The sequence below is a fragment of the Crotalus tigris genome, unplaced genomic scaffold (assembly GCF_016545835.1).
Source record: "Crotalus tigris isolate CLP2741 ecotype Arizona unplaced genomic scaffold, ASM1654583v1 scf7180000018954.1357295, whole genome shotgun sequence".
In the NCBI taxonomy this organism is placed as follows: domain Eukaryota; kingdom Metazoa; phylum Chordata; class Lepidosauria; order Squamata; family Viperidae; genus Crotalus; species Crotalus tigris.
In genome coordinates this window covers 34,495-44,906 of record NW_024097293.1, presented here as the reverse complement: position 1 = coordinate 44,906, position 10,412 = coordinate 34,495, and positions in this window count along the sequence as shown.

The following is a 10,412-nucleotide window of genomic DNA, read 5'->3' as shown; positions in this document are numbered from 1 at the left end:
GCAGAAAAATCTTGTACAAAACTCTATGACTAGTACTTGTTTCTAAAAAATAACACTTTATCACAAAGTAAGAGTTGATTTTGAAATCCGATAATTCACGTTAAGTGGGGCAAGATAAAAGAGACTCTTCAGCTTGCATAGTTGCTTATAGTAGCATCTAAACATAGGACTCTTTTAATACTCAAAAATATTACCTGCCAGAGCCCTTAATATGTAGGAAAGAGACTCCTCTGATTCTTTGATTAATTTTCTCCACAGCATTCTTGTTCTGTCTTAGAACCTCATGCAACTGTTCTAGCACTTCACATCATGATCTTAAGTAAAAACATAATAAAATGTCAGCGTGATTACTTTTTTTCTGTAAAATTCTCTATGTTCAAACTCCCTCTGCTGGCTTGATAGTTATATGTAAGTTATTTCATTTTTACTACTGCCTTTTTACTACATAATTATAAATTCAGCCAAAGGTCCATGTGGGGCTTTCTCAAAGAATGATCTTTCCTCTACATAGAGTGGGGATTGGATCATTAAATTATTCCCCCTCTCCTATTCAGATGAAAAAGCTTGGCAGAGAAAATTGTTCTCCTCAGCTCTTGTTTTTTCCTCTCACATTGCATGGTTATCAGCAAGCATGATAGAAAAGAACAGGAATACAGTGGTACCTTGGTACTCAACTGCTTTGAAACTCATCCAGTTTGGTACTCAACGCATTTTGACATGAAAATTTTCTCCCAGTACTCATTGTTTATTTGGTACTCAGTGCACAATCTGGAACTTGTCTGTGTCCACTGCCTTGTGACTTATTAAATTATTCTTTATGGAAAACATTTGTCATCATTTTTGGTACTCAATGCACCTCCCGGAACAAAATTAACAATGAGTATCAAGGTACCACTATAATAATAATTATATTCTATGTTGCAGAATCGCTTTACTTCCCAATCAAGCCAAAATGTGATCCATAGTTTTTCACTGTGTCCTTTCATTTTCTGGACTAATGTTTCTCAAGATTAAAATGTGTGGATTTCAACTCCCAGGATTCCCTAGTCAGTATGGCTGGCTGGGAAATTCTGGAAATTGAAATCCATACATCTTAAATTTGCTAAGGTTGAGAAACACTGATCTAAAGTTTGTAGAACATTTGCATTTTTACCTATCAGAGTAATGTGATGTAAGCATCGTGCAAATATTGATGTCTCTCCTTCAGTTTTTATAGCCCCATTCTTCTATTTCTATTTCCAATCCAAATTGCCTCAATATATAATTCCATATCTGTGTTTAATAAATAAGGGGAGAATTCCAGCAACTATTGGTATACTGCTCAGCTGTTAATCCAGCTCAAAAGGGCTCAAAAACATCGTAAAAAGGTGACATCTAGGTATTCAGGAATATCTGTTGATTTCTAGAAGATTAATGAACTACTGCTCAAATGATCTAGGACAGCATTTCTCCAATCTGCTATTCTTTAAATGAGTAGTTTTACTTTCCCAGAATTCTGAGTCAGTAAGGCCAAAGGTTTGAGGAGGAATAAACTAATATATCGCTATATTAAAGTGCAGGACAAATTAAGCAGTTAATTTTAGCAGTTGATGGCTTCTCATATATAAGAAATATACATTCAGTTATGCTTTTAATCTTGAATTATCTACTGTAAATATATATATATCAGTATAATGGTTTTCACGGGACAGCCAGTTTGGCATACAGTGGTGATTAAAGATGCAAGGTTAGAAACTGGAAGACCAACAGTTCTACTTCTACTCTAGGAATGAAGCCAGCCCTTCTCTCTCAGCCCCAGGTAGAGGAAAATGGTAAACCATTTCTGAAAATGTAGACAAGAAAACTGTAGGGAGTCATACAGGAAATCAATCAATCAGTCAATCAATCGAAAATGTATGTTTTGAGGAAAACTGTGATACAAGGAAGAGAGAAATAATGGTTTCTGGAGGAACCAGAGCATCATAAACTATTGATTTGAATTCAGTGGTTTTAGGAAAAGCATAATATAAGAGTGTAGTAGAGATACTGTGCTGTTATAAATAATCTATATTTACACAATTTACACCAATCATAAGAAATTTTAGAATGTTTCAATACATTGAAAGCCAGTTCAAATGCTGAGTCAAATCAAATGGGAAAGACTAGATTTCCAGAGGCAACTAGGCATAGCTGAATCATGCAAGATCTCCTGTTCAGAGAGCATTAGGAAATAAATATTCTTCTGAATATTGTACTCTTCAATTTAGAGTGAATTTATTTCAACATGTTGGTCGCATCCCATTCCATAAGACTTCAAGTGAATTCTATCAAAAAAGTTATCACTCATTATCTATCTATCTATCTATCTATCTATCTATCTATCATCTATCATTATCATCTATCATCTATCATCTTTTTTTTTGGTTGGCATATGCACAAATTAGGTGTTTTATTTTTTTAGTGTTTAATGATTTGTACTGTTTTTATTGTTTTAAAATGTTTTAAGACTTTAATTGTAATATACGTTTCTGAATTGTGATCTGCCCAGAGTCATTTGCTGAGATGGGTGGCTTTAGAAATGAAATAAATCTATCATGTCTTTCTCTCTCTCTATTGATTATGTAAATTGACCCATAGATTCTTAGGCCAGTGTGTTTAGATTATAAAAGTGTGCGTGCGTGCGTGTGTGCGCGCGTGTTTGTGTGTGCGTATTTTCTCTTTACTAATTTTATGGCACAAATGCTTGAGTTTATGCATGTCTGGAAAAAAATGAGCACAGTAAAATGTCTTTACAATGTCTCTCAATTGTAAGACCCTTATCCTATCACACCCCAACTATTCTAGTAGCTTTTTGGTGCCTCCATAACTAGGCTATGTCACATGCCAAATATATCATAAAAAGAAGTCTGCTCATAACACCAAAGAGCAATATAAGAAAAGTTCTATTGCATCAGAAGGCTAGTCTTCCCTGGAGTAGGAAATAGGAAACCTGAGTAGTGTGCATATGCTTGCTTAAATTTCCCAGCACATAGTATTCAGAGGCCGACTGAAAATGGTAAATTTCTTAAAAGATATGCATCAACTTTGTGGAAAATATTAATAACATCTTTCATGAATTTGTCTCATTAACTTTTACAGACATCATTACACTTTGATAAAAAAAATAATTTAATAATGTAATGCATACTTTCCAAGTTAGCAATTTCTTTAACTATGAAGAAATATTAGCTTTTTAATATTTACCAAAGGAGAAAGATATGCTTTTCCTTGCCCTGTTCTTTTATACCATGTATAGTTTTTTAAAAAAAGTATTACTTTAATATACAAAGAGGAAAAACAGAAAAACAGAAGAGAAGTGCTGCGAAAAGAACCAAGAAAAAAAGAGGAAAACAATAACAAAAACATATTATGTTGTGTGAAGAAATCATTTAACATAATTTGTACATATATTATACACCTGAAATGTTATTAGGTTTTTCTGCTGAATTGATTGATAGGAGGCCAATTCATGAAAATAAAGCAAATATATGTGGATAAACCAAGATTGTAAAACAGGTTTCATTATTTCTATCTTTGAACAATAATGTTGTTCTGCTCACCCCTCACTCAATAAATCCATAATTCTTCATATACCAAAACATTTCAAGTTTTTGGCTCATAATTCAAAAGTACATTTAACCAAACTGATACTTTATGATCATGTTTTATATATGCAGCATGAGGAATTTGATAGCCAACCCTTTTAAAACATGTTCTGAGTGTCCAAAGAATATGAAAAACAATATTTGATTATTCTAATCTTGTCTTAAAAAAAGTTTTAAAGTGTTATTTAAGACCCTCTGCATTGACTCTAGAATATCTGATATTCCAACTCTTTATTTCAGAGCATTTCTTGCCGGCTAATATCCAATTTAATAATATTCTTTATAAAACTAATATTGATTTTAAATAATACAGTATGTCCCAATACCAATAGTAATTTCAGAACTTTAGAGATTCCTTTTGCATCTGGATTGTTAAATAAAAAAAATTAATTGAATATAGAGCTATTTTGCAGTTTTAGAATATAATTTTGTTACGTGAATGGGAGTCAAAATTATACTTTCACTCAACATCTTTCAAAGAAGCCTTGCAGACTTTGAAGCAAGAAATATAATACAGAAGTAAAATGGGTAACAATGGAGCCAAACCAATGCCGGGATATTAAAATAATGTAATAACTTTATAATCGTGTCCATAATAGTTTCTTTTATTTGATTACTTGCATTTCAGAGAGAAATGAAGTAAAAATATATAGCCAGCAATACAATTGGCAGCCAGGAAAATTTAAACCCTCATTATAACTTGGTAAGAAAATGTAGAATTCAGATTTATATACCATTGGAATGTCCTTATTTGCTCAAGGATCCTTGGGGATCCTCCTACACCAGGGGTAGGCAACCTTGGCTCTTTTATGACTCGTGGACTTCAACTCCTAGAATTCCTGAGTCAGCCATACTGGCTCAGGAATTCTGGGAGTTGAAGTCCACAAGTCATAAAAGAGCCAAGGTTGCCTACCACTGTCCTAGACTCATGACTGCTGATCAAAGAGCAGGTGGCAGTCATGGCTATGAAGCCCTTTGCACAGCTTCGTGTTGCACACAGTTACTCATGTCCTGGTCATCTCCCAGGAGGACTACTGTAATGTGTTCTACATGAGGCTGCTCTTGAAAAATATTCAGACGCTCCAGCTGGTACTTAATGCATTGACATGGGCAATATATGTACCCGCAGAGCAGCACGTGTTACATTTCTGCTCCGTAGCTGAATTGGTTGCCAGTTTACTTTTGGGGACAATTCAAGGTGCTGGTTTTGACATTTAAACCTCTTCATGCAGCCAAATTATTTGTGGCATTGCCTCTTCCTGATTACCTCTTCCTGTCCATTAAGAAGAAGTATGCTTTGGACTCTTCTTCCCTTCTGCAAAATAATTAGATTCAGTGGTTCCCAGGAAACAGGCTTCTTCTGCCATGGAACCTGCCCTATGGAACATCGTTCCCCATTAAATGAGACTGGCCAGGAAATCCTTTCAAAAGTCTTGAGGTGAACCCCAAAGCCAGGTGATAGGACTTCCTACCAGAGGGGACATAGCTTGTGCCAAAGATCTGTGGAACTCCAGCATTACCAGTGGACTATAGTGATTTTTTTGGTACATTAAAGTTAAGCTAAAATGGAATCAGCTTAGCTACCAATAGATTGTGATCCCACAGGCATGGAGAGGATCTGGGATAAGGGTACCTGTTGGGGGAAGCATACTCTGTTAGGGAAAAGAGAAGAGAAGAGAAGAGAAGAGAAGAGTAACACATATATGATACAGATTGTGGAGGGGCAGTGGCTACTAGGAAGTGATTCAGCACAACAGTTAGAGATGTGTAAGTATCCTCCTCAATTATAATATAACTGCAAGCATTTCTTGAAACAGTTATTTTATTACTGTATAAAAATGACCTAGAATTAAGATATAAGGTACTTTGTTTTACCCCTAAATTCCATTATGTTTGCAGTATCACACATTGTAAATGTTAGTGTATGTATGTCAACTCTACAAATGAGCATGGCTGCAGCCATTTTCCTTCTCATTCTAGGTTGCCACATAGAACGGAGGGAGGGGGGTTGCCCAGGTGCTTCATTAGTCAAATAATATTTTTTCTCGTGGGAACCAAGGTCATCAGCTGCTCCCGAAACTAGGGACTGGGCATTTCATAAAAAGCCCACCAAATAATCATATTGGGGACTGTAGTTGCTTGCATAATTTTATGGGTGGGACATTTAGTTTTGTATTGAAAAATTGTTACTTGTGTATCCAGACTTGGTTTCACTCTTGACTGTGCCGATACTTTGTAACTAATAAACATGTTCTTTGAGGAATTTGCAAGCCTCGGAATTCTGCTTTATTCATCTCTGTCTGTTGGAACCATGACATGTAGGCAATTTGTTCCTTTTCCAATTAACTGAACCTATTTTTTTTCTTATACTTTGCTTGAATCTCACTGGGCTCTTCCAGATTGGGGTGTGTGTGCATGTGTGTGTATGTCTGACAAAATAGATGGCACCATCTTACAGATGGTACCATGCTGTCATGCCATTGTGACAAAGCAGAACACAGTCCTGACTTTTCCTCCAGAAAGTAGAAACCCGGTTTTGCAGAAATGGCTGTTGCTGTGGAGGTGATAATATTTCTCTTTTGCATGACCAGGACACTGGAAGTGAAAATTTAGCTACCCAAATGATGGATTCAAAGTATAGAATGGAGTCTGACATGCTGGTGAGCCCAGAAACCAGAAATAGGTTCCACTTTTAATTTTAAAATTTAGCAATTAAGTGAATCAAGACAAGCAGAATTGTATGCATGTGGCTGTTCACCAAAAAAGACAAGCACTGGTTTGCTGATGGATCCCAGCATATGCCCAAACCTTGGGGCAACTCAATATCTAAAACAGTGGTTCTCAACCTTTTTAATGCTGCAACCCCCAACCGGTCGTAAGTCGAGGACTACTCAACCGGTCGTAAGTTGAGGACTACTCAACTGGTGCAGAACCATTTGCAGAATGGGACTTTTGGCGGGCTCAGCAGGGCAGAGACAGCCTGGACAATTCCTATTGGCTTTTGAAAGCCAATAGAATTAGACTCTATTCAAGAGAGTCTACTCTATTGGCTTTCAAAAGCCAATAGAATAAAAGGGAGTAGCACAGCTAAGGAAATGGGGAAAAAAATGGCGGACTGTGTTGTTTGGCGACCCCCATGAAATGGTCGTTCGACCCCAAATGGGGTCCCGACCACAGGTTGAGAACCACTGATCTAAAAGAATCTGAAATAGGCAGAACAAAAGGAACAACTCTGAGTAGATTTTATAGGATGTTGAGAACAGCAAAGCTGGGTGCCTGAAAGTGCTCATTAAGTCTGCTTAGAAGGGGCTAAAAATCTGTCTTCAAATCACGAGTAAACATTTTTGAAACAATCCAGTCCACCTCAATAGTGCAACCTTCTTGCCCATTTCCAAGAAACTGACAAAAGAAATTAACAATGCCAGGAGGAATCATATATTTTTCAAGTTCCTTGTACAGTGGCCTTTGTTCCTAATATGTAGGTCACATTTAGATCCTGGCAAGACTGCCTTCAGACTTTGCGGAACCGTTGTCTCAAATCATGTCTCATGAAATCAGTGCAAGGTTTTTAACATCCACAGAGCTGCAGAATTAAATAATTTAAAAAAAACTCTCTAAAAATGAACTGGGAAAACTCTAGCAGGAGCAAATTCTTTTTCCTCTTTAGAGCAAATAATATTCTTTTAATTTGCATTTATTTATTTTTGCTTTGAAGTAGTATATGAAATACCAATACTGTACTATATTTTTATAAGCTAAATTATCAATGTAGTACCACTTTTGATACTTGTTTCTTCTTCTTTTTTTTAAAGAAGATCACATATGTCTACACTTCTCTTTATTGTTATAGTGAATTCTTGTTCTTTCAGTTTTGGAAAGAACAAGGACACTTTTTTCCCATAGAATAAAGTGCAATGTTAGACAAAATGTAGTTTTGATCTTTAACATAAATAGAATGCTTCTGAAGAGTTAACTTCTCTCTTTAATCTTTAACATTCATGGAATTGATTTATAATATGAATCACCTTGTTAACTGGCCAGCAACTTTTTCCAGGTTTATTCTAGAGAATAACACCATTAAAGAGATGTTATGGGTAAAACATACAATTGAGTATTGCTCTCTTTAACCTGCCTCTAGCTTTTGAAACCAAACATAAGATTCTTTTCTCACCTAATCTCAGGATCCAAGTTGCAATGCATGGTCTTCATTAGTACACATTCACAATATTTAGGATCATCACCTTTTCCAATCATTGTTATCATTGTCATCATCATCATTGCTTCCTTTTTTGTGCCTTTAAAACATTTGGCTATTTGGAAAGGTCCAAGCAAAGTCAAGTGAAAGCAAAGAAGCATTCCTATAAGGCAGAGGTCCCCACCACAGCATGCCAGTAAGCGGTTCACACAAACAAGCAAAGCTGCATCCATGGTATGCAGGCAACATGTAAAACCATACCCCCTGACTTCCGGTGGTTCCAGCGACGACGAATGGCGGCATTTTACAAAGCCGCCCGTTCCTGGTGCGTGTAAAAGCCGCGGGACTTTGACAATCAGCTGTCCCGCAGCTTGAATCTCCTCCCTGGGAAAAAGGGAGGAGGAGAGCTCTCAGGTAGAGGTAAGAGCTCCCCTGGATTCCTGTTATTTTGGGGATCGGAGGGTAGAGCTCCCTCGGAGCCTGAGCAACTCCGCGTTCCAGGGAGACTTCATTCCGAAGCTTTTGGGATGAAGCAAGTTGCCGCTTCCACATCTGCTTTTTTTTTCCAGCTGCTTGTGAGTATTTGAAAGCAGACGGAGCAGACCAGGAGAGACTGTGCTCAAGTTTGATGGTGCCTTTAACCTCAGCAAGTTTCCTCTTCCTCTTCTTTTGTTCACTTTCCCTTTAGAAGAAAGGGAAAGTGGAAAGTAAAATGGTGATCGTCTTTCTTGCCTGATTTGCATTACAAAGTTAAACTTGGATACAGATTAACTTTTTAAACACAGAAGTAAGACTTTGGTTTTTATTCTTTCTTCTTTTTTTTCTTTATTTTTTTTTTCCTAAGAATATTTAAAAGAACTGTGCCTTTTTTTTTCAATAAGAATCTTTCTTCTTGGAACTTTAGAAAATGGCTTCAAAACGTCTGCCTCCCGCCGCTAAGGTTCCTATTTCTTCTCCAATGCCTCAGCCTGCATCTCAGAAACCAAAATCACCTCCACCTTCTCCTCCTCCTGCTGCAATTTCTCTTAATGATTTACAAGATGCTTTAAAACAGCATGCCTTGGATATTAAGGAGGAGGTAAAAGATCTTATAACTGCAGAGAGGGCTAATACAGAAGAATTATTGGAGAAAAAGAACAAACAAGTAAGAGACCATATCCTTCTGGCCTTTCAGGGCTTAGCCCTGCACATAGAGAGGATTGATGACCAGATGGAAAAGATTACTGAAAATGCATCAAGGATGGAATTTAGAATGCAGGCGGTAGAGAACAAGATAGAAATTACACAGGATGAACAAATCATTTCACAATATAGGGAAATGGAACACGCATTGTGTATCAGAGGCCTGAGAGAGAACTCTCAGGAGGACTTAAAGATGCTTATTGTGAAAGATATTGCTCCTAATATTGGCTGGCGGCCTGAAATAATTGAGAATGAGATAGAAAAAAATTTTAGAGTTAATTCACAGGTTGCTAGACAGAGAAATCTACCAAGAGATGTGGTTATTTATTTTTCCAGAAGATCTATCCGTAATGAAATTATACAGGCTTTTTACAAACAAAAGTTTCAAATTGCTGATCAAGATGTGATAATTTTAAAAGAGATACCTCCAAAAATCTTAAGAGCCAGAAAAGATTTTACTTTCTTGTCTGATGAGCTAAAACATCGTCAAATTCAGTTCAGATGGGAGATTCCAAGAGGAATGATAGTAAATTATGAAGGGATACGTCATAGATTAATTACTGTTTCCAAAGCAAGAGATTTTTATCAGTCTATCTTAAAAGCAAGATTGTCACCACCTCCACAAATAAGGATGACGGAAGAGTCACTTATGGCAGGAGCCTCATCAATGATGGTTATGGAACAAGCTGCACAGAATTTTGACATAAAAGAGCAAAGGATGACACGAGCTGCCCATAAACGTAAAGAAAAAGAGCAGTTGCAGAAGAGTGGTGAAAGTTTGGTTGCTACAGAGCCTGTGGGAGGGGCAAGACCAAAAAGATCTTCGACAGCAGATTTGCAGGCTATGCTCCAGAGGCTCCAGGCCGGTGGAGATGGTCAGGTTCCTGACCTGGAATGTTAATGGCTTAAATGTGCCACAGAAACGAAGAAAGATATTCCATTATTTGAAACAACATAATAATGATTTGATATGTTTGCAGGAGACTCATATAACTTTAAAGGATTCTAAATTCTTGATGAATTCCCATCTGGGCTCACATTTTACTGCTCCAGCCCCTGGGAAAAAAGGGGGAGTGGTAATTTATGTGAAGAAAACTTTTTCAGCTAAACTAATTGAGGCTGATTCTGAAGGAAGATATCTTTTTGTGGAATTATTATTACAAGGCCGAAAGGTTCTTATTGTTGGACTATATGCTCCCAATCAACAACAGAAACAATTTTATAAGTTGCTGCATGGCAAGATATCTCAGTTGGATTATAAATCGGTAATTTTGATGGGTGACTGGAATGGGGTTCTAGACCCAACCATAGACAAAAGAAGTTCCTCTAAAACTTTTATTCAAACTAAACTACCTATGACTTTCTTTGATTTGAAGGAAGAACTGGAGCTTATTGATATTTGGCGAGAAAGG